The sequence below is a fragment of the Lycium ferocissimum genome, unplaced genomic scaffold (assembly GCF_029784015.1).
Source record: "Lycium ferocissimum isolate CSIRO_LF1 unplaced genomic scaffold, AGI_CSIRO_Lferr_CH_V1 ctg16746, whole genome shotgun sequence".
Lineage (NCBI taxonomy): Eukaryota > Viridiplantae > Streptophyta > Magnoliopsida > Solanales > Solanaceae > Lycium > Lycium ferocissimum.
In genome coordinates this window covers 8735-34834 of record NW_026716787.1, presented here as the reverse complement: position 1 = coordinate 34834, position 26100 = coordinate 8735, and the positions used below count along the sequence as shown (strand labels likewise).

Here is a 26100-nt window from a genome sequence, read left to right as displayed (position 1 = left end):
GAGAGAAGGAAAAGGCATTAATGCTTCGTCCTTATCTCCACAAAATCAGGCCAAACAGACCCTCGAAGGTACAATCCTCCCCTTTTATAATTTTTCCGTCATTATTGCTAGTTTTGAAGTGTTTTGAACCGTTGATTTCATTTTTACCTTGGATCTGGACCGTGTGTTGGATTTATGAGTGAGACTTGGGTAAATCCACAAGTCCCACATCGGTAGTGAGTGATTTGAGAACGTTCAGGGTTTAATAAGAAACCCATTTGTTTGAAGAGGTTGGAAACCAAAAAGAGGCTGAAAATTACTATTTTTAAGGCTAAGAGTTCCATCGGTCAAAAATTTTAGTTTTAAACCTAAGAGTTTCAATTTTTCTAGTTCTAAAATTTGTCTTTCATTTGTCTGTGTGGTGTTTTAGTGGCCTGAATTTGGCACTGGAGCACAAAAGCCTCCAAGTCCATCGCTTGACCCCGGTTGCACTCACAAAAGGTAAATACCTTTTAGTTTATTGCTTTATATTTAGATTTCTGTTAAGTTTAGTTAATAAGATTATGTGTGGTTTAGTTAGTGTTTTAGTTTATCCTTTTTATACTTAGATTTTGTTTGTGTCATGCTTAATTAATATGATTATGTATGGTTTATGATGAAGTTTAAGTTAGTGTTTTAGCTTATTGCCTTTATATCTAGATTCTGTCTATATTATACTTAGTCAATATGATGATGTGTGGTTTAGGATAAAGTTTAGGTTAATATGCTGGTTTATTACCTTTCCTTCCAGTTTCTGTCTATGCTATGCTTATTTAATGAGATTGTTTGTGGTTTAGGACAAAGTTCAACCTGGTGTGTTTGTTATGATGGTCTCCCTTTTTGGATTTTATCTATATTATGCTAGGTTAATGAAATTATGTGGGGCCTAAAATATAATTCAAGCTGACAGGCTTGTTGTGACCCAAATTTCCCCTTTAGAACTTTTATTCATATTATGTTTGCTTAGTATGATTAGGTGCTCATTCTATGTGTGGTCTGGAATACAGCCTAACCTGAGACAATTGTTTTGATTTGGCATTTCCATTTAGATCTTCTGTTTAAATCCTGCTTGTTTAGTTATGATTAAAGGTATTTAAGGGTGCTTTAGACTATGGTTTTGAGTTGAGGAGTTTGTTTGATTTGTATTTTCCTCTAGACTTTCTGTTCTATCATGTTTGTCTAAACACTATTAAATGCTCTATGTGAGGGTCTGGGATGTAATTTAAGTTAATGTATTTGCTTGATGTGTGTTATAAGTCATGTGTTTAATTAGGGTCAAAGTAGGTCTCTTAAAAGTCATGAAGGGTCTAGTCCTACGTGTCCCATGTGATAAGCTTGGTTCAGGGGGGTTAGTTTGAAGTCACAGGCTCTGTGAGTGACTTACTTGCCTTATGTTCTTGTTTGCTATTCATTTGGAGGTGCGTCTTTAGTCTGAAGGTCTATTAAAGAGGGAGGTCAAGAGGCCTGTTCAAGTTGGGAAGTTGAAGTCTTCTTATGTGTTAGACCTAGTGTGATCTTGCTTATCCTATATGGTTATGTGTCAGTTGGGAAATTGAAGTCTTGTTATGAAAGACTTTAGTCTGGTTATTGTTTGTCCTATGTGTCTTATGTGATCATGTGTCAGTTGGGAAGTTGAAGTCTTGTTATGTTAAACTTTAGTCTGGTTATTGTTTGTCCTATGTGATCATGTGTCAGTTGGGAAGTTTGAAGTCTTGAACCTAGTCTGGTTATTAATTGTCCTGCTTGATCATGTGTTAATTAGGAAATTTTTGAAGTCTTGTTATGAAGGGACCTAGTCTGGATATTGTTTGTCCTAACTGATCATGTGTTTGTTTGAAAAGTTGAAAGTCTAAAAGGAACTAAACCTGGTCTGACCATCACTTGTTCTACTTAATGATGTTGTTTGTTTAGGAGTTGAAGTTTGATATGTATTAGACCTAGCATGATCATGTCTGTCCTATCTAGTGATGTTTTGATTTTAAGAAAGTGAAAGTGTACTGTGTGTTTTTGTGGAATTCTGCTTGTTTTACTTGGTAACCTACTTGGCCTTAAGGGTGTTGGTGGTTACAAGGGAATTAAGTGCCCTTGTTTGGCCTGATCCCTGCTGTCTCACCTAAGTCATACCTGTTTGGCTAAAAACTTGGCATTTTGGGTCATATTAATGGGTAGTGAAATAAAGGTCTTTAAAATGATTCTAGGGAGGGGAAGGGATTTAAATTTGATCAAAAGTGTTTCCTTTGGCTTTGCCTTTGTCTGATTGTCTTGCTTTTGATAAGTGTGAAAGTCTGCTAAATCTATCTGTGAGTAGGACCTGTGGAGTGTTGTAGTTGTGTGTTGTTGAATCTAAAAGGTCTCCAATGTTGCTAAAATGAATTAGGACCAGAGCAGTTCTAAGATAGTCTATGTTTGATAAAAATGGGCAAATCACTTAGTCTAACAGGTTGGTTAAGAGGTAATTGTCATGTTTGTCCTAATCTAGCAATGAGATGTATCTACTCTGATGAAAAGGGTATAAAGATTGGCAGTTTGACAAGGAGTGTGTGTATGTGCGTGAGTCTTTTAGTCCCTCATGTGCAGAAGTTGTCCATGAGTCATGTTGTGTGAAGGAAAAACCTTGTTTTTGAGGACTGATCACCTAGCTATGCTAACTGCAAAGATAAAGAATAAAAAGAGGAAAGGCAGTGCGATTCCTTGTCATAAACTTGCTTAGTTTGTCTTTGTATGGCTCTTCCTTGATATTGTTGTGCTTCCCTTTTGATGTTGGGAACTGAGTTCCTTTAAAAAGAATGATAATAAGGCCAGAATGATGGCGTTTGAAGTATGTTGATGTTTCGTTGTGTGGTTTGATCGTGAGGAAAAAGGGAATATGCTCTCTCTCTCTTGAAATGCAATGTGGTTAAGAACAAAGACCTTTCTCATAATCAGTTTTAGTTTGAAGTTGTTGAGGAAAACTAGTTTATTATTGTTTGTTCTATATCTATGGTGTGTCTGCTTTTAGTACATCATATTTGGACTTGGCAATGAAGGTTATTAAAATCTGGACATAGTCTTCATGACCCAATTAGTTTGTTATTGTTTGATATGTTGTTTATGAGGGGTTTGTTCCTATGTATTCATAGTTGAATTTGGCAATAAAAGATCTTTAAAATCTGGACATAGACTTTATGAATCAGCTAGTTTGCTATTGTTTGGCATGTGTTTATGAGGGGGTTTGTTCCTAGTACTTACAACTGATTTTGGTCACAAAGAGTCTTAAAAGCTGGACTTTGGTTTCATGAGTTCATTGTAGGAAGTTATGACAGAGTTGGATGGTTGTGAATCTGCCTAGGACCTCTGGTGTTGTCACTGGATGATTAGGGTGAGGCCATAGGATGGGGGAAAGGGTTTTAGGAGAGGAAAAGGTGAGCCTGGGCATGAACTGGAGGTACTGAGCAGTAGGGCCAAGATCTTTTTTTGCTAAAAGGAGACTCAGGAAAAGGAGATGGGAAAGTGATGACCCCACCCTATCCTGTTTCCCTTTCAGGGGCCTGAAACTTTTTCTTTCATCCCCTTGACCTTCCCCTTATGATCTTGGGACTCACAAAGGTCTCAGGTCGGGAAGAGCAGTCTAACCATGTCTAAAAGGGAGGGGAAGATACACCTAGAAAAAAATGAGCTACTATGAATACTTGTCAAGTCTAAGTGTTATATGATTCCCACCTTGCCTTCTAAGAGTTTCTTTTGTCTGAAAGTCTATTTTTTTTTTTTAGCCTTATTGTTTAAAATTGGTTGTGTGTAAGGGAAAATGGGGCTGATGAGTGTATTATATGGGCATGAGTCCACCTATGAGAAGACTAAGTGTCAAGTGTGCTATTTGCCATTTACATGTGTTGTTGGCCCTGTATCTTTGTCCAACTTTGCTTAACTTGTTCATCCATGGTTGGTGTCTGAAGCCATTTTTGGCTCATTGATTGAGGCTTACTCCTTATGTGAGGATTAATTTCCTTGTTTGCAAAACTGTGATCATGTCACAAATCCATTTCTTGTTTTCTTTCCTTCTCCTTTGTTTCTTTGAGAAGAGCTTATGATTAGTTTAAATCTATTCAAAGACCATCTCTGGAAATCAAAACCTTTTTTTTTAGAATATTATGACTAAGTGCCCATATGATTTATCCATTGGGATCTCTCTTTCCTTAACAAAGGTTTTCCAAGGCTCATTCATTTATTAACTAGTAGCTTTGATGTGTACATCAACCTGTTGTGTGCTTGAGTTAATAAAAAGGGGTAAGTTTTTTTCTAGAAACTACCAGCTTTAAATGTGTGCTTAAAAGTTCTAAATGCTATTAACATTTTTTTTTTTACCTGGGATAAGTGACACTGCCATGAGTCTGGTTTGTTTGTAAGGTCTTCCCTAGGCCCCTTTCTATGGGGAGGCTATGCTTGTTTTGAGATTGGCTTGGACATGTGTACCTTGGAGTTTAGTTTGGGATAGGATGTATGCTATCACCTGGATTAGTGTAACCATGTCTTGTTTCCTCTAGTGGCTTGAACAGTAATAAATGGATAGGTCAGGCTATCTGAACATGTGCATTTGGAATCTTTTTTTTTTTTTTTTTTTTTACAATGAGTCCTGGACTAAGTGTTTTCTGAAAAGAGACAAATATATATTTGACCATGAATCTTCATGTATCTGCTTTGGTATGACTGATTTGTCTCAGCTTGTCCTATTGTTACTATGATCATCTTAACAAGTCCATAGCTTGACTGAAAATTATTTGTGTTCCTTCTGAAGCAGTTGTGTGTATTATCTTTATTATCATCTATTTATGGATCTGGTTTTCCCACCATTACCGTTATACTTGTTGATCATTCAATCATACTTAAGTGTTGTTACTAGGTGTGTTTTGATGTGAAGGCCTGTCCTTAGAGAATGACATTTGACTGATGTTTGTTTATGAGTTTGCTCAAATCTGTTGCCACTCCTAAGTTCTGTACTCTTGTTTTTTCTTGCTTGGGTGCATTGCATGAAGTAAACTATGGTAGTTCGGGTCGTCCAGGCATTCTCGGTGTTAGCCATGCCTGGGGTTCTTAGAAGCCCCTTGGAACTTGTGCGACATCGAGAAAACAAGGCAAGGACTTAGTCCCATGCCATTGCAAAATATCCATTTCAAAACAAATACACTCAAGGAAAAATGGGGCAGGTATAGAACAATATGAGTACTTTTCATGTTTTTGTACTATGTGTAGTTTTGTTATTTTAGTGATAAGATCCGTGTTTATAAACTAACCGGGTTCCTTTTTCTTCCCCCCCCCCCCCCCTCCTCACTCTCATGACCATTCGTGTCCAGTCAAATCCTACCTATTGGGCCAAAGGCCCAATAGGAAATTAATTCAAAATCGAGTCCGCAAAGGCGAAGCAAATAGTGAGGCGCGCAGAAGGCCCAGCCATGTGTGAAAATGGCTAAACTAGGGGCTTGGTACCCCCCTAGTCTAACTCTATTCCATTATCATTTCATTTTACATTATTTGTTTAAAGCTTTGATGCATTTGTAATTTGTATCAAACTCATATTATAGTGGAAAATGTTATGGTTAGAATTAGCCATCTTAGGACAACAGTGCTTATACCGTTTAGAAGACTTTAGGTCCCCAACAAATTTTCAAAACCCTGAGTAAATTCAGCGGTTTTTGCGGCTAAGTATAAAAAATGAGATTTTATAAACTCCTTTTAATATAACTTGATGTTTTTAAACTCCAAATGGTTAAAAACGATTATTGGTAACAAAAGGATTTTTATAAGCTTAATAAAATTACAAACTCGCTCATTGTTCCCTCAAGTTGTACAGAAAGAGGTTTTTTACGACTTGAAAACAATTTTGGCCCTCAGCCCACGGATGATTTCCAGTCGAAAGAGAAAGCTTGCCCTTTTTTGCCAAATCTCATAACGCCCTTCATTGGCAACACCTTCAAGAATACTCATTCTTTCACTTGGAACTCTAAGTCCTTTCGACGACTATCTGTATACGATTTCTGACGACTCTGGACTGTTAATAATCGATCCTGTATAAGCTTGACTTTCTCTATAGCTTGCTGGACCAAGTCTGGCCCTATCAAATTAGTCGCTCCTACCTCGAACCACCCAATTGGGGATCTACACTTGCGCCCATATAAAGCCTCATACGGGGCCATTTGGATGCTAGAATGATAACTATTATTATAAGCAAATTCAATAAGCGATAAGTGATCATCCCAACTACCTCCAAAATCCAATGTACATGCCTGTAGCATATCCTCAAGGGTCTGAATGGTACGTTCGGCTTGTCCATCATCCGCATGGGTGAAATGTTGTGCTAAGACTCACCCGAGTCCCCGCACCTTCTTGGAAAGTTTTCAAATTAGTCAAATCGAACCCTCTACCGGAGATAATAGATACTGGAACACCGTGAAGTCACACTATCTTTTTAACATAAAGCTTTGCATAATCTTCTGCTACATATGTAGTTCTGACCGGTAAGAAATGAGCTGACTTCGTGAGTCTATCTATAATCACCCATATAGAATCATACTTACGTCGAGAACGGGGTAAGTCTGCAATGAAATCCATGTTTATTACTTCCCATTTCCAAGTCGGAATTTTCATAGCTTGCAACAATCCACCGGGCTTTTGGTGTTCAATTTTCACTTCCTAACAATTAGGACATTGGGCCACGAATTCCGCTATATCTTTCTTCATCCCATTCCACTAATATATATATTTGAGATCACGATACATTTTCGTTGCTCCGGGGTGAACGGAATAACGGGAACAATGGGCTTCTTCCAAAATCTGTTGACGTAGCCCTGCGATATCGGGAACACACAACCTGCCACAACATCGGAGAACTCCATCTCCCGAAATCTCAAAGGATGACTTCTTTTTCTGAGGGAGTGTATTTCTGTAATGAACTAGCATGGGATCCTCGTACTGGTGCTCTTTCACTTCAACCACTAGTGACGAGACCACTGAACTCTGAATGGTAGCTCCCATATAGCCTAAGTCCACTACCCGAACTCCTAGGCTAGTTAATTGTTGGAGCTCACGAGCTAACTCTCTTTTCTCCAGCTGAACATCGCATAAACTTCCCATGGATCTATGGCTAAGAGCATCAGCCACAACATTTGCTTTCTCGGGATGATATAGAATGTTAACATCATAATCTTTCAACAACTCCAACCATCGCCTTTTTCGCAAATTCAACTCCTTCTGCTTGAAAATATACTGGAGGCTCTTATGATCTGTATAAATATCAACGTGGATGGCATACAAATAATGTCTCCACATCTTCAATGCATGAATCACTGCAACTAACTCAAGATCATGGGTTGGGTAATTCTTCTCATGTTTGCGCAACTGCCTGGAGGCGTAGGCAATCACCTTACCATGCTGCATCAACACACATCCTAATCTAATGCCCGAAGCATCACAATAGACAATGTAGCCTTCTAGTCCTTCTGGATGTGTCAGAACCGGGGCAGAAGTTAATCTATTCTTTAGCTCGTGGAAACTATGCTCACAACCGTCCGTCCATTGAAATTTAACTAATTTCTGGGTCAACTTCGTGAGTGGTGCAGAGATAGAAGAAAAGCCTTCTACAAACCCCCTGTAATAACCTACTAAGCCCAGAAAACTATGAACCTCCGTAGGTGTTGTAGGCCTTGGCCAAGTCTTCACGGCCTCAATCTTTTGGGTATCTACTCGAATGCCATCGGCTGAAATAATATGCCCCAAGAAGGTCACTGAATTCAACCAAAATTCACACTTAGAAAATTTGGCGAATAACTCTCGAGTCTGGAGAACCTCAAGGACGGTACACAGATGATCCGTATGTTCTACTTCGGATCGAGAATATATCAGGATATCATCAATGAACACGATCACAAATAAATCTAGGAAAGGCCTGAACACATTGTTCATCAAATCCATAAATGCTTCCGGCGCATTAGTCAGCCCAAATGACAGTACCCGGAACTCAAAATGGCCATATCTTGTTCTGAAAGCTGTCTTAGGAATATCCTTCTCCCTGACTCTCACCTGATGATACCCGGATCTTAGATCTATTTTTGAAAACCATTTGGCACCCTGCAATTGATCGAATAAGTCGTCAATCCTTGGAAGCGGATATTTGTTCTTGATCGTCATCTTATTCAGTTGCCGATAATTAATGCACATTCGCAAGGAGCCATCTTTCCTCCTCACAAATAACACGGGTGCTCCCCATGGGGAAGAACTAGGCCTAATAAAACCTTTTTCAAGCAAGTCCTTCAATTGCTCCTTCAACTCTTTTAACTCTGCAGGCGCCATCCTATAAGGGGGAATGGATATGAGTTTTGTATCCAAAAGAGCACATCAATAGCGAAATCAATCTCCCGCTCAGAAAGGAGGCCTAGAAGCTCATCCGAGAATACATCCGGGAACTCATTCACCACGGGGACCGACTGAAGAATTGGCGATTCGGCTTCTATATCTTGAACCCGGACTAAATGATAAATACAGTCTTTAGTAATCATTTTCCTCGCCTTGAGATAAGAAATAAACCTACTTCTCAGGCACGCTGTATTTCCTTTCCATTCCAAAATTGATTCTCCCGAAAACTGGAAGTGAACCATTTCATTCAACAATCAACATTAGCGTAGCAAGAAGCCAACCAATCCATGCCTATGATAACATCAAAGTACACCATTTTTAACTCATGTAAATCAGCCATAGTTCGATGGTTACAACTACACAGTTTCTATATACTCGACTAGCTATTACCCGTTCACCAATGGGTGTCGATACCTCGAAAGGTTTGATAGACTCCGGTTTGACCCCAAAGTGACTCGCAATATATGGAGTAACATTTGACAGTATGGACCCCGGATCTATCAATGCATATACATCAAGAGAAAATACCGACAATATACCTATGATGACATCAGGGGAAGACTCAAGATCCTGTCGCCCAGCCAATGCATAAATACGGTGCTGAGGACCAGTAGAACTGGGAGCTCTCCCTCTACTGCTACTATGGTTGACTGGCGCCTATGAACCTTTCTCCATAGGGCGTATAGATGATAAAAACCCGACTGCCGACCCTGAAGGCTAGACCCTACCCCTACCACCAATCGAGGGGCAATCACGCATGATATGGCCTGGCCGACCACATATATAGCATACCTCTGGACCTAGTCGACACTGGCCCTAATGTAACTTCCCACACTGGGAACATCGTGGCATGGGTGGCCTTTCCTGACCCGAATCATCTTTGAAATGAGAACCTGAAGCCCTAAAACTCTGGCTCGGTCCGGAGTGAGTAGAACTATCAAATCTCTGACCTGTAAACCGTGGAGGTGCACTAGTCATAGAATGGCCTGAATGCCTAGAAAACTGCTATCTTTGCCCTCCTCTGAACTCACTAATCGGACCCGAAGATCTAGCCCTCTTGCTATACCCTCTGTCATGCTCACCCTCACTTCCTTACTGTTGTTGGCTTTTCTCTAAATTCTGAGCATGGGCTTGAATGTGTGAATGTCCATGTTGTCCTGAAGGGACGCAGTCAAGCATTTATCCATCAAATGTGGCCCTAAGCCACTCATAAATCGCTGCACTTGATCACCCATATCCGCTACCATGGCCGGAGCATACCTAGCCAAAGAATTGAAGCGGAGACTATACTTTAAAGCACTCCTGCTTCCTTGCCTAATATTCAAGAACTTATCAGCCCTAGCCCGCCGAACCTCTAGGGGCAAGTAATGTCGGATGAAGGCATCCACAAATTCTTTCCATATTGGGGGAGGTGCATTAACTCCCCTTGAAGCCATCCAAACCGTATACCAATGAACCGCGACATCCCGCAATCGATAGGATGCTAGATCCACCGATTTAATGTCTGAAACATGCATTAACCAAAGTGTCCTCAACATCCCATCAATAAAGCTCTGAGGGTCCTCATCTGGCTTTGACCCGAAGAATTTCGGTGGGTTTAAGAAAATAAAATCGCGGGCTCTTGCACTAACAGCCCTATCACCTTGACCCGTGCCGGTCCGAGCGTAACCAACTGAGTTAGTAAATGAATGGCCTCTTTCACATCCTGGCCCGAAGCATCTGGTGGAGGAGTTGGGGTTGAGGCTCCCTCATGCTCCTCAAAAATAGTTAAGCAAGCAGGACCGAGATCTTTGGGACTCACCCTCCTCTATATCCGTTGGCGGCCCGCTTTTCCATCGCTTGTCTTGCCCTTTTGGGTTGCAGTAGCTTTCCTCTTTACAGGCATTTCTGAAATACATGATACACGGTTAAGGAAAGAGAAATCCTTATATCATGACTCTATCGCACGATCAAAGAAGAAAGAAGGTCATTCATTCCTAAAAATGCCCGCAGCCTCCTGTTTATAAGTGTGGCATGCAACACCCACATAAGCAAGACTCTACTGGACACGAATACAGACACACCCTAGGACAGAACTGCTCTGACACCACTTTTGTCACGACCAAACCGAAGGGCCATGACGGATACCCGGTGCTAACCCACCCGGGCACCTCCTATCGTACATTCATATTTACATCTACGGGAGCCACATGGCCTACTCATGATTTCTACTCATCAATAATACTAATAGTATTAGGCAACGACACATTTATATCATCATCAGCAACTATGCCCATATATGTATACACAAGCCGACTAGGCTAACAAAATAATATACAAAATGTGGGCCGACAAGGCCAAAGGACATCTAGCTATACACAACTGTCCATGAGCCTCTAAAGAGAGTATGTAACATCATATAGACGGGACAGGACCCCGCCATGCTCATATGTATGTACACAAAAGAATAATACCAACGGTAGCCAAAGGAGCTATTCCCCGAACAAGTAATAGGATCAAGTCCGTCTCTCTCGTCCACGCGGCATGATGAAAAAAAAAAAGCTAATTTTACACTTACGACCTTTAGAAGGCTTATGCCAAAGGATATTCACGAATAGGTTTAAGGGAAAAAAAAAAAGAAGGGCCACGCGAAAAAGGGGAAAAAAGTGCGGCATTCTTTTTTTTTTTTTTCATTACGCCCTTCAAAAATTTCTTAGATAAAATGTAACATCGGGTATCATTTTAAAGTGGTAATTCCACCTTTCAAAGCTTTCATTACGACCCTTTATTTATGCCAAAATTTCTTAGAAAAAAAAAAAGAAGGGCCACGGTTCTCAAACATTCAACTTATTTAAGAAACTTCATTTTGAAATTTCGCTTCCAAATCCAAGACCATTGCGGCTCATAAGATACATAAAACTCAAACTAGTGATTATCGCAAAACTATTGTCTTTCTTTGTACATAATTTCAAGACAAAATATAGACCCAAGACATGGCATGACTTAAGTTAAAAGCACACCCTAAAATGGCAAAACAAGTCACCAAGTTCATGTTGCGAGCATATGGTCTTGTTTTCCACAAGCCTTCAAAATTTCATACATAAGTGTCACACGTGTATCATGTACAAGTCCCCAAAATTTTACAAGAACCAGATGCAAATGCAAATGTGATCTTCACAAGGGCTCCCAAAAATCTACTTCAATCGGCCATCTTCACATCTCATCTTGCACCTTACCTACGATAGAAAACAACTATCGCTAAGCATAAAGCTTAGTGGTGTATGTACTTTGGGCTTGGAGCCATTAGATTCTCCAATTCCCTTATTCGTCGTAGGTAGCTCAATAAGATAACAATAAACCAAGCAAACAAGTGTATCAAAGTATCAAATACCAACCTTGAAGAGTTTCAAAATATCGATGCTAATATTCGTAGGCTTAAGTATCAAGAAAGCTTATAATTGAATTCAAGAGTAGTTGTCAAATAACCAATTTCGCCCAATGTGTACGTCATGCCATCCCACCAAGCACAATCAAAATCAAGATCGGCCGTAGCCCCAAATCAAGAAGGACCGAAGCCCATATCAAGAAGGGTCGTCACCCAATAGTCAAGAGAATCAAGAGCCATGTTGAAAGTGGCCTTCCACTCGTACTTGAGAATGGACGAAAATCCATCGTCAAGACGAAATGTAAATCCAAAGTCAAGATGGCCGAGATCCGAATTGAGGGGCATGCCAATATCGATGACAAAGTCACCGTAACAAGAAGGACAAAGTCCCAACAAGGGTGCAAAATGATCAAGCAATTCGTACAAGTGGGCGATTTAGCGGAAGTTTTGCAATGCTTGAAACAATAATCATACCGTGACATAAGATGAAAAGTAAGGAAACAACCCACCAAGGTACTTTAAAATTCCAGAAAACAAAGGTATTTTAAGTTCGAGTTTATACACAAACCTTGGCGTTTTACCATACGACAAGTTCTACCACAACCCGAAGAGCTCACATCGCCTACGCCATAGACCAACCAGAGTCCACTTCGTCAAACAATTCCCCTTAGCTTGTACAAGAGTATATATACCTTAAATATACAACCAAATATCTACTTAAGTTCAAGAGTCTCGGCACATCAAAACTAAACATGAAATCAGTGAAAATCAGCCTAAACTGTCAAAACAGGAATTCTGGACAGTTCTACTGTCTTGTACTGTCGCTCAGTTTCGAAGGGGTAAATGGCAAGAATAGACTTTGTGGCCTTAATTAAAGTTGTACATATATGTCTTAGGGTCTCAGGGAATTTCGAATCACCCCCATAGCAATTTTGTACAAAAAGATATGCTCAAAATACTAACAGCAGTGCATGTAGGAAGTCCAAAACAAAAACTGGACAGCACCTCCCCTGTACTTCTTCGCCCCTTTTCGGGTGGATACAGGAAAAACTGGACCCTGAATTTCTAGACCCATGAATGAACACAAAGTTCTAAAAATACTAACAGCAGTGCATCTATGAATTAGGAAAAACTTTCTAAAATGAAAGTTCTAGGTCTATGAATCAAAACATCAAAAAAACGGAGGTCTACACAAAGAGTTATGCTAAAAATACTAACAGCAGTCCAATTCAAAAACGGGTTTGTGACTTACCTTAATCGCGTGGAGTTGTTTGGGGCTCAACCAAGGAAATTCTTGAGGATTGATTTGGTGGATGAATGTTAGGAGAGGAGGGAAGTTTTTGGTCTTCTTTTCTAGAAAGGAACCGAAAATTATAGAGGTGGGGGGAAATAAGAGACAAAGGGGTATTTATCTTACTTGATGAGAAGGAAAAAAGTTAGTAAAATAATTGTATCTTCCATGAGAAGATTGAAGGAAAATAATAAAATAAACTAGAGTAAATTAAAAAGGTTGCCCACCTTTATAAATATTTAATCCATTTGATAAATTTAATAAGATAATCATAATAGGAGTAGTTTAAATAACTACACCATAACACTTCAAACAAGTTTCAAACATCGTCAAGTTCATATTCAGGAAGTGTGAAGTAAAACATACCCTTATTATCAAATAATGGTCAATCAAAAATTCAAAATCTAGTTTTAAAAGAATTGGGGTGTCACAACTCTCCCCCTCTTAAGAAATTTTGCCCCCGAAATTTACCTTATACTATCCTCGAAACAACTGCGGATATTGAATTCGCATATCCTCCTCTCGCTCCCAGGTAGCATCTTTGCCAGAATGATTTCTCCAAAGAACTTTTACTAATGGAACTTTCTTGTTTCTAAGCTCTTTTGTCTCACGCGCTAAGATTTGTATAGGTTCCTCTTCATATGTCAAGTCAGGGCTGACCTCAATGGATTCCATAGGAACAACATGAGATGGATCTGAGCGATATCTTCTAAGCATAGAAACATGGAAGACATTATGGATTCTATCTAACTCCGGTGGAAGAGCTAATCTATATGCAACTGGGCCAACTCTCTCAAGCACTTCGTATGGTCCAATAAATCGAGGACTAAGTTTTCCTTTTTGGCCAAATCTCATAATCTTCTTCCATGGAGAAACCTTTAAAAATACTTTATCTCCCACTTGATACTCAATTTCACGCCTTTTAAGATCAGCATAAGACTTTTGTCTGTCCGAAGCAGCCTTTAGACGATCCTTGATGACTTTTACCTTATCCTCAGCTTGTTGCACAATCTCAGGACCAACCAATTCCCGTTCACCAACTTCACTCCAACAAAGGGGAGTTCTACACTTTCTCCCATATAGGGCTTCGTAGGGAGGCATGCCAATACTTGATTGATAGCTATTATTGTAAGCGAACTCTATCAAAGCTAGGTGTTTGTCCCAGCTACCCTCAAATTCCATAATGCAAGCTCGAAGCATATCTTCCAAGATTTGAATCACCCTCTCGGACTGACCGTCTGTCTGAGGATGGAAGGAAGTACTAAAGTTCAACCTTGTGCCCAAAGCTTCTTGCAACCTAGTCCAGAATCTGGATGTAAACCTTGGGTCTCGGTCAGATACAATAGAAACAGGGACACCATGCAGCCTTACAATCTCATTAATGTACAGTTCTGCTAAACGTTCAAGCGGGTAGTCCATTCTGATGGCCAAGAAATGGGCACTTTTGGTTAACCTATCAACTATAACCCAAATTGCATCATGATTTCTTTGAGTGCGTGGAAGCCCAGAAACAAAGTCCATAGTTATTCTTTCCCATTTCCACTCGTATCGACAAGGGTTGCAACAAACCCGTTGGGACTTGATGCTCAGCCTTTATCCGTTGACAAACTAAGCATTTAGAAATAAATTCCGCAATGTCCTTCTTCATACCATTCCACCAGTAGTGTTCCTTGATGGTTTGGTACATTTTGGTGCCTCCAGGATGCATTGCATATGGTGAAGTATGTGCCTCATTTAAAATTTCTTTTCTCAAGTGGTCATCTTTAGGGACACATAACCTGTTTTGATAAAGTAGAACACCATCCTCCCTTAATTTAAAATCAGGCTTTCCTCCAGACTGAACTTCTTTGATCAATTTCACAAGCTTCTCATCCACCTTCTGTGTTTCTTTCACCTGCTCAAGTAGAACCGGTTTGACTTGCAAACTAGCAGCAATAGAGCCATCAGAATTAAATGCAAGACAAGCCTTCATGGCTCTTAATTCAAGAAACAAAGGCAAATGACTTAAAGACAAACTAGCAAGGGCCTTGCGACTTAGAGCATCTGCCACCACATTGGCTTTACCTGGATGATAATCAATCATGCAGTCATAGTCTTTAATGAGTTCAAGCCATCTACGTTGTCTCAAATTCAACTCTTTCTGTGTACCCAAGTACTTCAAACTCTTGTGATCAGTAAATATGTGACACTTTTCGCCATATAAGTGATGCCTCCAAATTTTCAAAGCAAACACTATGGCAGCGAGCTCAAGGTCATGGGTAGGATAGTTCAATTCATGCGGTTTCAATTTTCGAGAGGCATACGCAACCACTTTCCCTTCCCCGCATCAGGACACAACCCAAACCATGATGAGAGGCATCACTATATATCACATACTCCTTCCCTTCAGTTGGTAGAGTAAGTATAGGAGCTTGTGTCAATAAGGATTTGAGCTTTTCAAAGCTCTCTTGGCATTTGTCATCCCATACGAACTTGACATCCTTCCTCAAAAGTTTAGTCAAAGGAGAGGCTATAATGGAAAAGCCTTTGACAAACCTTCTATAGTATCCCGCTAAACCCAAGAAACTCCTTACTTCGGTTGGACTTTTAGGTGGTTTCCATTCAACAATAGCCCGAATCTTACTAGGATCCACCCTCACACCTTCACCGACACAATATGTCCTAGAAAAGCCACTTCACTAAGCCAAAATTCACATTTGGAAAGCTTAGCATAAAGCTTTTTCTCTTGCAAAATTTGCAAAACCATTCGGAGATGCCTTCCATGATCTTCACTATTCTTGGAATATATTAAAATATCATCTATAAAAACCACCACAAATTGATCAAGATAGGGCTTAAACACGCGGTTCATCAGATCCATGAATGCTGCAGGAGCATTCGTCAACCCGAATGGCATTACCAAAAATTCATAATGGCCATATCGAGTCCTAAAGGCACTTTAGGGACATCTTGTTCCCTTACCCGCAGTTGGTAATACCCGGACCTCAAGTCAATTTTTGAGAACAAACTAGCACCCTTTAATCCGGTCAAATAGGTCATCAATCCTAGGCAAGTGATATCTATTCTTAATTGTCACCTTGTTTAGTTGCCGGTAATCAATACAAAGCCTAAGAGTTCCATCTTTCTTTTCACAAATAGAACAGAGCTCCCCCGGGGAGAAACACTCGGGCGAATAAAACCCTTCTCAAGAAGTTCTTGCAATTGATTTTTCAACTCCTTCAATTCTGCTGGAGCCATTCGATAAGGCGTTATAGAAATAGGAGTAGTTCCAGGAAGAACCTCTATAGGGAATTCAACCTCCCTCTCCGGGGGCAATCCAGGAAGATTTTCAGGAAAGACATTAGGAAATTCACACACCACTGGTATATCTTTAAGGCTTGGACTTTCCAAGTGGGTATCAAATATATGAGCAAGGTAAGCTTCACAACCTTGTCTAATCATCTTCCTTGCCACAACCGCGGAGATAATATTAGATGTCAATGATCTTTCACCTTGAATAGTGATGTGTGAAAGCGAAGGAGCTCTAAAGGTCACCTGCTTCGACCTACAATCAACTACCGCATGGTACTTATAAAGCCAATCCATACCGATAATGACGTCATAGTCTTGGAAAGGCATTTCAATCAAATCGGCAGGGAAGACTAGATTTTGAATCACCAAGGGACAACCTCGATAGATCCGATCACAAACAACTTGTTGACCCAAAGGACTTTGGACAAGCACACCACAATCAAGTTTCACAGATTTCACATTTTCAGGAAAAGCCAATGATGAGCAAACATAGGAATGTGTAGAACCAGGATCAAATAATGTAACAACACATAAGCCGAATAAGTGAAATTTACCAACAACCACGTCTGCTCCATCTTGGTCTTCCCTCTGTCTCATAGCATAAGCTCGTGCTGTAGCTCTTGACCCACTAGCTTGATTGGCTCCACTTGCACCTGTTGCTTGTGTGTTTCTAGATCTTGCACCTCTATTCCCTTGGGAGGGAGTGGTAATAGGTTTTTGAACTGAGCCTTCCGTACGCGGCGAAGAGGTGGGATTAGGATGAGGACAATCCTTCACTCTATGATTAAAGCTCCCACAATTAAAACAAGCACCGGAGGCTCTCCTACAAGTACCAAAGTGATTCTTCCCGCATTGTGCACAAGTGGGTATAGGAGTCTGGCCTTGGCCATAGCTTGGAGGCTTTGGCGAGAGAGGATTTTGATCTATTTTGCTTATGCTGGGTTGACTTATGAGCAGTACTAGCTTTGGAATTGTCAAACCTTCCCCTTTTAGATGGACCTCCTGAATCTGCGTCAGCTTTTCTGAGCTTGTTTTCATTTCTACTAGCTTGCTCCTTGTCGATCCTTTCCCAAGTAAGAGCAGCTGAAACTAATTTACAAAAGTTTTCATGTTGTAGGACCGCCACCGATTTTCTAATGGAATTATTCAAACCGTCCTCGAATCGCCTGCACTTATCCTTTTCGTTATTAATAATACCACCAGCATAACGAGAAAGCCTGAGAAACTTCTGCTGGTATTCAGCAATAGACATACTCCCTTGCTCTAAATTTAAGAATTCCTTCTTCTTTGCATCATGATAAGCAGGTGGAACATACTTCATATGAAACTCTTTCACAAAATCATTCCAAGTAAGAACAGGAGGTTTTGCCTTGGCATTCGGCACACTTACCCACCAGTCATAGGCATCTTTTTGTAATAGTGAAACAGCATACTTAAATTTGGCAGCGTCAGAACACTCTAATTGCTCAAACACTCTTTCAATCCGCTCCAACCACTGCTCCGCGTCCATAGGATCAACAGTGCCTTCAAACTCAACTCCACCCATTTTTCTCATTTTCTCGAAGTTCACTTCATCAGGGTCGGGCATTCTTCTAGCCATGTGACGAAAGAAATCAGCCATTTGTTGAAAAGGAGGATCAATAGCAGGAGCACTATGACTCATTTGAGGGTGTGGCCCAACTCTTGTACCCTGATTATCTCCCGCTTCAGATCCACTTGCACTAGGAGGATTAGAATCGGCAAAATGTTCTCCAACCCCTTCTTGTAGATGAGGTTGGACATTAGAGTTGTTTAAACTCTCACGAGCGGCTTCCATAAGTCTATTTTAAGTAGAAGATGCCACGACTTGATTCCTTCATAAGGGAAGATCACATTGCATTAGGGACATGTACATGATGCATATGCGCTATGGACAAAAACATGTGACAAAAATGAACAGCATATCAACAAATCATAACAAAAGTCCTAGAATCACAAACCTAGGCTCTGATACCAAAACTTGTAGCATCCCCTTTGGGAGGGTGCCACCTTCGAATCAAAGCTAATTTTACACTTACGACCTTTAGAAGAAGCTTATGCCAAAGGATATTCACGAATAGGTTTAACAGATGAAAAAAAAAAGTGGCCACGCGAAAAAGGGGAAAAAGTGCGGCATTCTTCTTTTTTTCATTACGCCTTCAAAAATTTCTTAGATAAAATGTAACATCGGGGTATCATTTTAAAGTGGTAATTCCCTTCTCAAATATTCAACTTATTTAAGAAACTTCGTTTTGAAATTTCGCTTCCAAATCCAAGACCATTGCAGGCTCATAAGATACATAAAACTCAAACTAGTGATTATCGCAAAACTATTGTCTTTCTTTGTACATAATTTCAAGACAAAATATAGACCCAAGACATGGCATGACTTAAGTTAAAAGCACACCCTAAAATGGCAAAACAAGTCACCAAGTTCATGTTGCAAGCATATGGTCTTGTTTTCCACAAGCCTTCAAAATTTCATACATAAGTGTCACACGTGTATCATGTACAAGTCCCCAAAATTTTACAAGAACCGGATGCAAATGCAAATGTGATCTTCACAAGGGCTCCCAAAAATCTACTCCAATCGGCCATCTTCACATCTCATCTTGCACCTTACCTACGATAGAAAACAACTATCGCTAAGCATAAAGCTTAGTGGTGTATGTACTTTGGGCTTGGAGCCATTAGATTCTCCAATTCCCTTATTCGTCGTAGGTAGCTCAATAAGATAACAATAAACCAAGCAAACAAGTGTATCAAAGTATCAAATACCAACCTTGAAGAGTTTCAAAATATCGATGCTAATATTCGTAGGCTTAAGTATCAACCTTGGAGAGGAGGGAAGTTTTTGGTCTTCTTTTTCTATAAAGGAACCGAAAATTATAGAGGTGGGGGAAATAAGAGACAAAGGGGTATTTATCTTACTTGATGAGAAGGAAAAAAGTTAGTAAAATAATTGTATCTTCCATGAGAAGATTGAAGGAAAATAATAAAATAAACTAGAGTAAATTAAAAAGGTTGCCCACCTTTATAAATATTTAATCCATTTGATAAATTTAATAAGATAATCATAATAGGAGTAGTTTAAATAACTACACCATAACACTTCAAACAAGTTTCAAACATCGTCAAGTTCATATTCGGGAAGTGTGAAGTAAAACATACCCTTATTATCAAATAATGGTCAATCAAAAATTCAAAAGCTAGTTTTAAAAGAATTGGGGTGTCACAGCGTCCACAAACAAAAGGACGTCAGTACGAATAATGTACTGAGTATGTAAAGCATAATCAATAACATAATGAAAGCATAAGAAATAATATAAGATAGACGAGTCATGAAATGAAAGAGCTAGGTATACCTCTAGCGACGTTTGTCATATTTTACTTACCTTCTTTCTAATGGGAAACTTCCATTTTATACATTCATACATTTAGAAGTATCATACCCGACCATAGAGGTTCAGTGTCTTACATACCCGACTATGATAAGGTTCGGTGTTATACATACCTGGTCTTACCAAGGCTCAGTGTTATCCGTACAGTGGTGTGCGCGCGATAAGTATTATACCCGGCCATAGAAGCTCGTTGTTACATGATAGCCATACATACTTATACATGAATACATACTAGTCCATAAGTATCGCCAACATCATCGCCATCATCGTTTTCGTTACTTCTTTCTTTGGAAGATCGACTATCATATAAAGGAGGCAATAGCACCGTGACACTATCGAGAATCATGAGCTTTAGTAATTCTAGGGATGGAGTCATTTAGAAGACATTTTGGAACCCATGAGATGGTATATAGAAAAGGAATCATGCCTTAATGAAAGAAGGGTTAGCCTTACATACCTCGTCGTCTTCTTAACTACTTAACGTTCACCGTCGAAGCTTGAGAAATCTACATTTAGAAGGAGTCATACCTTAGTTAAGCCTTAACGATACTCTTAAACCCAAACTAGAATAATTCATGATCCAATAAAAATTGGGCAGCATTTCCCCTATTTCATCGACTTCCACATATTACTACACAACTCCCAAACATCCACAATAACATCCACAATATCATAATCAAGTAATCGCATTACATTCAGCCTTTAATATTCACTCTGGTTATTCGACTCATACTAGCAACTTCATACGAACTTTTGCATATTTTCATACAACGCTTCCTCATCACCATCATTACCTTTTATAACAAGAATATATCCATAACATACTAAGAAGCATGACTCAAGTTAGCTTACTACCCAAAAACACCATAAAAATTACATTCAAGCTTCACTTTCTACTTTCTTTCCTCATCCAAGTTATTCAACAACTAAACATGCATAACAACATGCAATAAACATGAAAACTAACCTTTTATCTCATAGGAATGAGATTTTGAGCAAGACATCAACTTGTGCAAAACCCTAGCTACAATACCCAAGTAAATCTTGAAATCTACCAACCCTAGGAAGTCTTCTAACACATGAATACTTTGATTTTTGTTATTTGATCTTTGTAATCTCTTGGGTTTGAGTGTAAGATGCTTATAGAAGGGTCTTAGAGCTTTGAAGATTTTAGAGAAAGTGGGAAATGAAAAATGAAGCAAGGGTCGGCCTTGTATATAAAAATAAAAATCTAACCCGACCCGATTATACGGCCTATTATACGGGCCGTATAAATTATACGGTCCATATAATTGGATCGTATAATCTCACCAGGGATCACCCTTCTCTGGAAACAATCTACAGACCATTATACGGGCCGTATAACTTATACGGTCCGTACAAATGGCCGTACAATAGGGAATTTCCGAATTTCATTCTCGTCGACTCGTTTGACTTCCTAACCTCGTGGAACCTTCTTGGCACTTATATAACACTTCATTAACCATACAATAGGCCCTATAGCATAACCTCAAGATATTTCTAAATAAATATTAGCTCAAATACAGCGAAAACCTTTCCAAACACGACTTACATTTCACTTCCTTCTACAAACTAAACTTCACTTATTCGTATGACTTCGAAATCTTATATCATGCACCTTAAGCTATCTAATACTTCCCTTAATCTCGTAAGGGTTTCATAATCACCTTAAGCTCACATTAGCCTACTCACAAGGCAACAAATTCGAAATTTCCGAGATGTAACACCTATATATAAGGGGAACATATTCAAATTTTTTCAAAAATGATATGCAATTTACAAATTGACAGTTTTATTTAAATGCGAGAATAAACACAAAATAGTCAGTTCAGGCAAATACTCATTCATACTTTGAAATTCGAAGGTCAACCGTATAGTACGGATCCTTAATACTGGGGTGCCTAACACCTTTCCCGGGATCGTCGAACCACTTACCAGAACTGCGGATTACGAAAGTTTTTTCACGGTACTTGAATAAACCCTTCACCCTGATTTTCCTAATTTTCTAAAAATTGGGTGGCGACTCTTTTAAAATAAAGTTCCAAAGAGCACCAACGAGTTCGTAATAGCCTTTTATGCCTTAACACCGCGTAAAAAACGAACCGTTACAAGGGCTATGAAAGGATAAAAATGCCATGAGGGTAAAATATCAAGCCACAAGGACTACAAAATTACTGAAATTGCCACAAAGGAAAACATTTGGCCAAAAGAGTAGCAACAAGAACGAATGGCACATCTGACCACGAGGGTCACAGCTGACATAAAGAACGAAAGAAAGATGATCTAGCCGAAAAGGCCATATCTGTAGTTACATTTTCATGATGCGGTGAGGGCCATTGCATGTTTATCTTCCTGCTGCCGTGAGGGCTATTGCATGTTTATCTTTCTGCTACCATGAGGGTCATTGCACGTTTATCTTCCTGCTGCCGTGAGGGTCATTGCACGTTTATCTTCCTGCTGCCAAGAGGTCCATTACACGCCTATCTTCTTACAGCCAAGAGGGCCATACATACCAACATGCCCAAAAGGCCATTCATACAACAAAAGGCCATTCATACAAACATGTCAAGAGGGTCATTCATACAAATATGCCGAGAGGGCCATTCATACAAACATGCCAAGAGGGCCGTTCGTACAAACATGCTGAGAGGGTCGTTCGTACGAACGTACCGAGAGGGCCATTAACTTAAATTGCCAAAAAGACCATGCATACAAGCTACTGGATATAATCAAGACCACAAAACGATGTAAAATCAGTCAAGAGACCACAGTATTCGCTCAAAAAAGACAAAGCGATGTAAAATCGATATTCGCTTAAAAAGTCAAGACGATGTAAATCCGATCAGATGACAGCAATATTCGTTACCAAAAATCAACGTCACTCGGCAGATGGAAGCAGATTTGTAGCTGCCAGACAGAACAAATTGATCGAATCAAATACAGACAGATTGTGGAGCAACTGTGAAACTTTTTCTTACGCAGCCGGTCGAGATAGGGTGCAGTCAAGCTCTTTGGCCAGGACTTGGAAGATCACTCCCCCCCCCCCCCCCGGCACAGCCACACAAGATCAATTATTTATTGTGCTTATTTTTTATTATTATTATTCCGCTACCAGTCGGACACACAAAGGCACACCTGCATAACGGATAATCTTTTTTTCTGATCGAGTCGAACTACAAGTGGCCTGAATTCTCATGAAACCTGAGATATGTAGGAAATCCAGAAACCAGGGTCCAGCCATATATTTTAAAACTTGAATTAAAAAAATGAGAGGCGAAATGAGTTGGGTCAGTCAAAAATCAAGGTTAGTCAATTTCGTTGCTCAGGGACGGCCTTGCCATCCCCGAACACCGAAGGGGCAGTTGTTGACACCTAATTTTTGACCTCCCATAACTTATTTTAATTACCCAAAGTCTTGGATGTCAAACAGAGTGGAATATGTATTTTCTGAAATCAAAATAATTTTATAAAAAATATTTAGATAATGTTCTGCCATTCCTATTTGGTAAAATAATTTCTATAATATTATAAATAATTTAGAAATTAATTTACATCTTTTCATATATTTTTGCAACAATTCTGATATATTTTCTAAATTAACCAAGAGAAAAACTGTTAGAACCCGTATTTTTTGTACATTGGAACAATCCGGATTAATTATGGTAAGTTGAGGACAAAACTATTCCGGGATACAAAGTCGGGGATTTTTTGACCTTCGATTTTATTTTGAGACATAAGTTGTTCATGAATTTGTTGGTATGGAATAATTAGGAGAATTTGGGACCAAAAGTGATAAAATTGGAAGTGGAAAAGTCATCCATTTTCTATGGTGGCCGTGTAGTGTGGACTTGGCCCACACCATTTTTGTGTCAACTTTTAAGTGGAACAACACATTAATGTGGGCCAAGGGACCCTTGACCAAGTCTTGCTAACATAAAAGATGACTACTAGTATTCATTTGCTTCATTTTTAACACTTAGAAAAAAAGAGAAGTGAAGCTCTCCACAAAAGGAGGCTCTCGGCCAGCCCAAGGAAAAACCAACCCTCATTTCTAGCCTTCCCAAAAATATTTTGTTGATGCTAACCCACTATATTGAGGTCCCTAAGTAGCGTGGAGGTGTCGTTGGAGCGATCAATCCATTATTTTTCATCCTTGGAAACCCTAGGCTATTGGAAAGTTGAAGAAGAAAGGTAAGAATTCATTATGTTTTATGTGCTATAAAGGTTGTTTGTATATTGTAGTATGTTAAAATGGATGGATATCATGAAATAAGGCATGTTGGAAGTGAGTTGTGTGTGTGGTGTTTTAGCCGTGTGGTGTGTGTGTTGTGTGATATTGAAGCTATGAATTAAAGCCTAGTTAGCATTGTTATGATCATTGTAAGGTAAAGAACGATTGAGAATCACCCATATATGTATATGTGTAGTGTGGGTCGAAATGGGTCATATTAGATAGCAATGAATGAATTGAAATCGCTTAATGTTTTAGTCGTCATCGTTATGAATTCTATGTTGGAAATGAATGTTTATTAACTCAAATTGATGTTGTAATGGTTGCGGGCTGAATTGAGGACTATTGTGCATTTAATGTAAATTGTATATTGATGAGAATAGCATTGTTAGAATGTGAATTGTGGGTGCAAAGCATGATTTGAAGATGAGGAATGGTTTAAGGGAGGTTCTCGGGTTTGGGGGTAAATTTTGAATTCGGGTAGATTGGAGAAAAATTTGGATTATTGGAAATGTTGTATGAATTTCTTAGGATGTCCTTAAATATTGTTGGTATGGGTTCGGGTTACTATGTGAATGTATAAGCGTCGATCTTGACTTGAAGGTAAGCCGTAGAATCGAATTCATGAATGTTGTCGAATGATGGAAAAGAGAGTTATTATTGTTGTATTGTCTTTCGGATGGGTTGTTGATGTTGCTAGGTTGGTTATTTTTGTTGTTGTTGATTGATTTGGCCGAGTTAAATTCTCGGGGTGTCCTATTTACAGGGGAAATGCTGCCCAAATTTCTGTAGAATTAAGGGCAAATTTGGAATTAAATGCCCAAAATGGCTATAGCTAATGTTTGGCATATTATGGCTTAATTGTAGACCTTGGGCAGCCCGAGGCGTAGATTGGATTTAGCTTGAGTTTGGAGTAGCTTTGGAAGCGTGTGAGGTATGTAAAGTTGACTTTTCCTTCTTTTGGCATGTCTTAGATATGGTTAAGTTATGATGCGCTACGAGCCCTAGGGGTAATTCCATTCCAAAAATCCGAATATGTTTATGATTCAAATTGCTTCTTGATGTTGGCATCCCGAGGGTGGTAAATCTATGAACTGTATGTCTTCGATATAATTGGATTTAAAAGGCCATATACCCGGTTTGTTCCGAAGGGATTTTATGTTTACGGATGTCCATAACCTTTACAGACCGAACCGGATAGCTTTGGTAAGCGCGTAAATGATTCTTAACATTTGTATTTTGACGTAGTCGAATCATGGTCCTTATGCCTTTTTCATGACAAAGTTTCAAAAGTTGCCTAAAAAGTTCGTTTTCAAAAGAGTTTTGTTTCTAACTGGTTCCGAAAACTACGAATAGTTGTAACTGTCATATATGGTCTCGAAATGTTGTGAAACGTTGTGGGAGTCTAGGATGGAAAGTAGTAATGTCCATAGGCGACAGTGAATAGGAAGATTTGAGAGAAGGGTAAAACGGTAATTGCGTTACGAAGGCGTCCGGGAACCTGTCAAGACTTTATCTTACTCCAACCTGTGTGACGAAGGTCCTGTGATGATCTGAACGCGGTTACACTAGCGTTAGAGCGTCGTATCTCGTCGAAGTTCCGAAGTTAAGCGTGCTAGAATGGGGGAAATTCCAGGATGGGTGACCCCCAGGAAGTTTACGAAAGAACTTAACATGACTATTTTTTTCCGATCCCCACATATGATTATATATTTATTTGTTGAGTCTGAAAGGACAATTTGTATACTTATGATTCCGATACGTAATTACGATTTCTGAAGTTCGGTTGGAGATGTTTTCAAGTGATATTCGGAAAAGAAACTGATTTGACTATTGTCTTGGTTTCGAAATAATAGTGCGCTTTGGTTATTCTGTTAAGTTATAATAAAAATTTGTAGGCATATGGCTATTTACGATTCTGTGTATGCATTTTGTTATTACCTTTTTCGCCGAGTCCCGGGCCGGTATGTGTGATGTTGACCGCTGGGTATTTGGCCGCGGTATATGTTTATATGATATTGCCGCTGGGTATTTGGCCGCGGTATGTATATATATGCGACATTGCCGCTGGGTATTTGGCCGC

The 26100-nt window shown here is 39.4% G+C and overlaps 1 pseudogene; it reads right to left on the bottom strand.

Annotated features, from left to right (window-relative positions):
* Positions 1 to 13532: 13532 nt before the first annotated feature.
* Positions 13533 to 18162, bottom strand: LOC132042633 (uncharacterized; annotated as a pseudogene).
* Between the last annotated feature and the right edge of the window lie 7938 nt (positions 18163 to 26100).